The 7294-nt window shown below is 36.5% G+C and overlaps 1 long non-coding RNA gene across 1 annotated transcript; it reads right to left on the bottom strand.

The window, feature by feature from the left end:
• Positions 1 to 432: 432 nt before the first annotated feature.
• On the bottom strand, positions 433 to 6330 carry LOC146489585 (uncharacterized). Its single transcript, XR_014863715.1, has 3 exons — positions 6260 to 6330; positions 921 to 1108; positions 433 to 733 (listed from the first exon to the last, which is right to left on the bottom strand). It is a non-coding gene; the product is annotated as an uncharacterized LOC146489585 (long non-coding RNA).
• Positions 6331 to 7294: the final 964 nt, after the last annotated feature.

Raw genomic sequence — 7294 nt, 5'->3', positions numbered from 1 at the left:
CTATGTGGAGAGCTCTGTAGGTTTATTTCAGGCAGCGCTGTAATATTTTTATCTGTTCGGTCATTCTAGGGAAACTTGCTGATCTTTTCGAAATTACTAGCGGGCATTTTTGTCCATTTCCCGAAACTCCTTAGGTCTTATTTCCTTTCTGAAAATCTTAGCTGACCTTTTTTCGGTACCCGAAGCAACATTTTTATCAATACGAAAACAATAGGCCTTAAATTTCCCATATCACGAAAGTTCGTGGTGAAAATTCCCTTTAGAACATTGTAGGGAATAAAGGGCCTTCCGAACAGATAATTTACCGAAACGATCCGTTGGGTGCCCCTGCTCTATAGAGGACTATGGCTCCGACCTGGCTGTAAGCTAGCGCTTCGCAATTAATTGTAGTAAAATACTAGATGAGCCGCGCAAACATGATCCAGATCACACTGAAGTTGACTCAGCTTTATTTAGCACTCGTATTCAATGGGCTAGGAAGCTCTCTCATTAAACCTTACATATTAGATTGCATTTATAGTTCCAATGCTGAAACTTTACTTAACACGTAGTAGACTGGCTCAAGTCAATGCAAATAATTTTTAAAATACAATAGAATTCGTTGTATTTTTAATAAATAATTTTGTTTACCAAATAAACGTAGTCAGACTCAGTTTGCAGTTTGTCTTTTGCATTTATAGTAAGGCATTTTTCCTTTCTGATTCCTGCGCAGTGGTCTGTCCATCCAATTTGTCTGTAAAAATAAACAGGTACAGTTATAAGATAGGTAAGTACCGTGGATTATACCTTGGATTATCTCCAAAGTTTGCTGCAAAGATAATTTACGCCTTAATAATTGTTATCTTCTTCATGTTCGTGTAAATTGATGATTTTCACCAATAACATTCAATTGATATAACCTTGGACATGTTTGCACTTACCATTAATTAAAGCATTGTTGGGTCTCTTGTGGTTCGCGGGGACCTTTCTTCGCGTCCACCGTCGCTCTTTCCATGATCGTCGCCCTCTGCTGAATTCTTCTGAGTTCTTTACAAGAGAAAACAACAATAGCGCGACCAGGCCAAAACGGAGCAACACAGAAGTCTTCATCACAGTTGCAATCTGGAGACTAAAAAAGAACAACTCAATCACCATTCAAACTTAACATACAGAAGTTGAAGTAATAAAGAAGTTCTTAATTTCTCACATGTACGACAGTGAACAGTTTGCCCAGAAACATTATAAAAGGTCGTATTCTAAAATTTGTAAAAGTCTAGATTAACTTCTAACTGAAAGTTTACGTTGAAATTTTTAGATATTAAGTAGGTTTTCTGTTACTTTACTATTAATCTACTCGTTTTGTAGAGCGGGCTGGAACTCCCAGCATGTACACTCTGCTGAAACAGAGACGCCTGCGCAGGCTTGGTCATGTTGTATAAGGATCTGGACGATGGCCGGATCCCAAAGGATCTCCTCTATGGAGAACCAGTGCAGGGAAGGAGCCCCACAGGCAGACCACAGCTGCACTACAAAGATGTCTGCAGAAGGGATCTGAAGGCCTTGGAAATTGACCTCAACAGATGGCAAACCTTGGCCTCTGATCGCTCGGGTTGGAGGGAGGCTGTGCAGTTTGAGGAGACACTTGCCTTACAAACTGAGGCAAAGATGGAAGTTCAAACAGACTACATCTGCTCCCAGTGTAGAAAAGACTGCCACCCTCGAATCGGCATCATGTCTCCAGCCACACCAGATATCGTCCCAGAGCCACCATTCAGAAAGCGACACCATAGCCTCCGAGACTGAAGGGGTGCCAATCACTCTTTTTGTTCAGGGGATTTCAAGGTAAATTTTTAAGAGGCATCTTAAATAATTATTCTATTGCATTGTCTTTTTTCAACAAACCTTTTTATTATATAAACACTAATGAACTACCTGGTGAGCTTTAGCGCGAAGACATGATATCTTGATATAACGTGAAAATAACATGTTAGTTCCGGCTAGAGCTCTTTGGTACTTCGTGGGTAAATAAATTACATTTTTACATTTTTACACGTGAAAAGATCACCGTTTCTATGGTTATATAATAAATCGCACCTTTTGCAATGATTTGGTATTTCATTGGTGTTTATATAATAAACAGAACATAACATGGCCGCTTGGAAATACGAGATTTCTCTTCTCGTGTCGAAAAATATTTCACTCGCTCGTTGCGCTCACTCGTGAAAAATTTTTCATCACTCGAAGAGAAATTTCGTATCTCCGCGCGGTCATGTAATATCCTCTATATATCAAACACATACAACACTTAAAGCCTAAAGCTTACGATACTGACAACACTTTAGAATCCCATATATTCCTATAATCATCCTCTTTGATAAATATTACAATCTAAGAAGAAGAGGAGCTTTCATTATATATATTAAATAATCTTTTCAATTTTATACTTATATATATATATTTTTTTATAAAGTCCGGAAGCAATAGAGGTGGTGAGTGATTCTGGAGCTTTCTGTTATAAATATAACAACGTAGGAAGAGGAGGGTATAATTTAATTTCTTTGTTAGAACACTCAACTCAGAAGAAAGACCAAAAAGAAAATCTTCAGTGATTAAATTAAAATAACAATTATTATCTACATTGAACCATTGTAGCACATCCTGAGAAAAGGATTTTGTAAATTGGCACTCTAAAAAGGTGTGGTCTATAGAGTCTGGTTCTCCGCCGGTATATGCAATTACTATCGATTTAATATTAAATATAAAGAGCTCCTTTTTTAGTAACAACAATTCTGTGAATGAATTTGAAGTGAAATTCTCTCAATCAATTTTCTCTACACGTCTTTGGAACAATTGTAGATTAGGTTAATTAAAACAATTAATTCTTCCTAAAGGCTGGTTTCCATATGATCGCAGATCGCAGACCTTATTGCGATCTGCGATCCGCGATCATATGGAAACCAGCCTTAAGTTGTCGCTTAGGGAATTTTTGATTTAACAATATGCAAGCTCCTTTACTGATGGCGATTGCCATGAGAAAAAAAGATTTCACCTCCCCATTCGTTTTTCCAGAATTACTCATCACACGGTTCGAAATAAGTTTCCTGTAGAAAATAAAAGGTAGTTTTGATCTTTTAGATATGTAAAAATGCTACTCCTCTTTATCGAATTTCTAATACCTTGAACATTTCGGGAGATGATTTTACATATTTGTTTGTTAGACATCACATCCAGTACAACATAGGCTTTAATAAATACACTCAAAAATATAAAAAAAAAAACCCCGAAAATATACAGCACAGAACACTTAAAGTCCGTATTGGTTACTAACCTTTGTAAATGCTCCCACCCATTTCCCTCCTCTCAGAGTCAATCAACAAGCTTAAAAGATTATTTGTAAGGATTACAGTAACGGTAAATTTCCTCTGTCAATTCAAACATTGTTTTGTCGAATAAAACAACAAGTTCGCTCACAGGTTGTCTAAATCATAGTCACTGAAGATTCAAACAGGATCGCCACTCGGCGATGCTTTAACAAAGATTTTGCCATCGTAGTCCAAAAACTCGTCAAAAGCCCATCCTTTTTCATTTCCCTTGCTCTCGTACCAAATCCTCGTCTATAATTCGTCATGTTTTCGTTGAAAAAGATTCGAGGTATATTGTATTCTCTTGATTTTGTGCAGGATTAATATTTTATGTTAATTTTATGTTAATTATTAAGTCAATTAATTTCCGAATCTCCGTTTTTTGACTTTAAAGCTTGTTGAACACGTGTTTTTTATTCTCGTGTCGATGGGACAACATTTTTCACCTTTTTGCTTGACAAGTCTCTTTTTTAAAATGATAGATCAGATAATTAACTCTGCAGTGTATGTTAAAGTGCTAAAGTGAAACCATGAATTTCCTACTGAGCGTTAGCCCTAGTAAGGAAATGGGAAATCCCGCGAGACAAAGAAAATATCTCCGACCTCGGCGTGAATCGAACCCACGACCTCCGGATTTGATCGTCAGGTGATTATGGTGGTACATTATTGAGCGTACAAATGAATGCTGTTTCGCTAGCACTAAGGACACAAATGATGGATCAGAGAATTAACTCTGCAGTGTATGTTAAAGTGCTAAAGTGAACCCATGAATTTTCCACTAAGAGATATTCCATGTTTTGACGGGAGAGGTTCCGGACACAAAAGCCATGTTCCCCCTTCACGCACGAACAAGTCAAAATTGTCAAAAAACTTGTTGAGAAAACCGGCCTTAATTAACAGAGAAATGTTTGAGAGAGGATTTTCTGAACTAACCCTGTCTTGCCTCGCTCGAAAGTAGAACTCAGCAAGTGCTTTTGGTATCCAAAATGAAAATTGCGGGTAACCATGCATTTTTCAGAGATAACAAAGCTTCAATTTGGAAAAAAAACGCCATATATTCCTTTGTATTTTGAGGCTTTTTAGAATAATTGTTGCCTTATTATCTCGAAAAAATGCGTGGTTACCGCCAATCTTCTTTTTGGATTCCATCAGCCCTTGCTAAAATCTGCATTTCGTGCATTGTCCTAAACCGCGCAAAAATACTTCGGTATTAGTAGGCACCGTCCTTAACTTCTATATTATTTCATGTGCCACGCGAGATAAGTAAAAGTACAAGAACCGGCCATGAGAATGGAATAACGCCTGACGACAAATGCGCAAACATAAGCCTAGACGCATGCGCGAGCACAAAATTCAAAACATTTCTCATTTTGCAATGGCGCTTGCGTTTTCTCTCGATTTGTATGGCATATTATTGTCCATTGTATTGTTTGTGAAAACCAGCTCAATTTCCCTTCTTCTACTTGTGCTTACCTTAATAAACCACGTTGTCCACTCACAAATTCAACTCACGTTGCCTGAATTTCAAATATGAGAGCACACCTGGGTCATAAACCAGGATCGTATTAACTGGGTTCAAGTTGTTTTTTTTTTTGACAAGAAAATGACTGCAGAAGTGGCCATAGCAAGATTTGTCTTAAACGCGTTGGTCTTACGGAGGCAGGCAAGTTTCGCGGTTTTAAGCGGGTTGAAGTTGTTTTGTCAGGTGTATAACTGGCTTTAAGGGAGCAAATATACAAGAGAGAAGGTTTATGAACGGCTTGCGAAAAACAAAAAATTAAATGTTGGATCGAAACTCGTAAGTTTTTAATATCTTGTGTTTTTACCTGTCCATGTTTAACACTGAAATTGAGTTTAAGAAGTGCAAATACGAAAAAAATTGACAACAGTGGAAATCGTCCATAAAGGGCTAGGAAAGTATTCGGTTAACACGCAAACCGCAGCTGTTACAAACTTGTTACTAACACGAAGTCTGACTGAAGGGAAAGTTTGGCCCGAATTGTTAACGATGAGTTAAAAATGACATGCCATATCTACTTTGGAGGCGATTATTGAAATAAGAACTTCATTTTCAGATAGGATCAACTGCTGCAATAATTAAACCCAACTGGTTAAACTGTAAAGCTAAATTATGATTGTTTATGCTTTGTGTTTGAAATTGTCGCAATAACTTATTATCTTATCGGAGTAAAAAAAAAAACTTTCTCTATTAAATAATCTGCTCTTGGGTTGATCCGCTGTTTCGTTAAAACATTGGTCTGTCTGAAAAATCCTATAATTGGAATCTGGCAGGGAAAAGCTCTAGGTGGAAATATTAACAGCTTTCTGGAAGCGGTTTTTGAATAAAAATGAAAGCATCTCTCGTTCTGAATCCATAAAAGTGACGGCGACAAACGCACTTAAATTTCAAACAAAGGCAATATGCAACACGTAAGGTTTTTGTGTGGCAAAAAAGCATCGTGAAGCTAAATAGGATGTCTGAAGATTAAGATGACATGGAAACATAACGAGAAAAGAATACTTGGGATCAGTTGTTGTTTGATTTTCCATGTTTAAGGGAAGTTCAAAGTGACCTTTGCGCAAATTAACTTAGTTTGTTGTGTTCGGGTTTTTCCGCGTAAGCTAATGGAGATGAAAACAGGAAAAAAATCCGACCGCATATTGGATTGATTTCTACCATATAACATTACGAAATAAAATTCTAGATTTCCCCCAGAACGATGGTTACATTCTTATATCTTACAAAGATGTCTGTAAAGATAGCTCTGTAAAACATTTGTATCTATATTTTAAAGCGATATTAAAAAAAAAAAAAAGGCTTAATGGTTGCAAAGCTAATTTTTGAATGGCAAATAGACAATTTTTGAAAATCCGAAGATTAACTGAATATTTCTAAGAGAAAATCATACAAAACGTACCTTTCAAACGCAGCGAAGGTCAGCTCGTTCATTCACAATGGCCTTGAGAGAAAGTTCATTATAAATACTTGAAAACCCATTTGATATATTTATACAGTCCTACGCTTTTAACACTTTAGATCAATCCAGTAAATATATTATTTTCGATATTTCCACAATTTACTCGGCCTATTTCCGCCCATATAATGGTTAAAAAAATTTTCGATGTTTGTTTTGAGATGTGAATTTAATTCCTTCATTGTTAAATTTAAGGGGTAAATATATTATTTTCGATATTTCCACAATTTACTCGGCCTATTTCCGCCCATATAATGGTTAAAAAAATTTTCGATGTTTGTTTTGAGATGTGAATTTAATTCCTTCATTGTTAAATTTAAGGGGAGGAATTAAGATTAAAAGGAGTCATTGCCCCCTGTCGTTGTTATTTTGTCAACTTCGACAGCTGCTCAAACAGAAAACGCGGTTTCTAACTCAGCAGCTTAAACAGTGCACAGGGAAGTTATTCTATTATTTCACTAATCATGCTGACTGCTAAATACAATCAATTCAAACTCAGTGATGTTGTATATTCACCGATATCTATCTGATAAAGTTTGTATTTTGTTTACCCAGAATAAAAAGGAAACTAAACTATTGTTTTCATTTCCTTAAATGTATCTAAAGAACTATTTCCAAACTTGATTCATCTTAATTATGTTTAAGAAATCAGTCGTCTTGCGTCACTTGACTGAGTAATTAAACGAAAGTTGTCGTTGTTCCTTCCTACATGCATGATAACTGTGAGAGCGGCCCGATCACGCTAGACGGCTGCAGTGATACACATCCTGATACGGCTATATCGCGGCTGATGAAAGTGATCGTAAAAGTAAAGCTAAGTTTGACTTAAGAACAAACGTAAAGATACCCGTTCTTACAGTAGTTTCACTTTTAACAGAACACTAAAAACGTTCTTTTCTTTCGTTTCACTTTAAACGGAACACGAAAAACGTTCTTGCATTTGTTTTACTTTTAACGGAACACGAAAAACGTTCTTGC

Source organism: Pavona decussata, unplaced genomic scaffold (assembly GCF_977016875.1).
Source record: "Pavona decussata unplaced genomic scaffold, jaPavDecu1.1 SCAFFOLD_5, whole genome shotgun sequence".
NCBI lineage: Eukaryota > Metazoa > Cnidaria > Anthozoa > Scleractinia > Agariciidae > Pavona > Pavona decussata.
The sequence above is the reverse complement of the archived record's forward strand: the minus strand, read 5'-3'. Positions and strand labels throughout refer to the sequence as shown.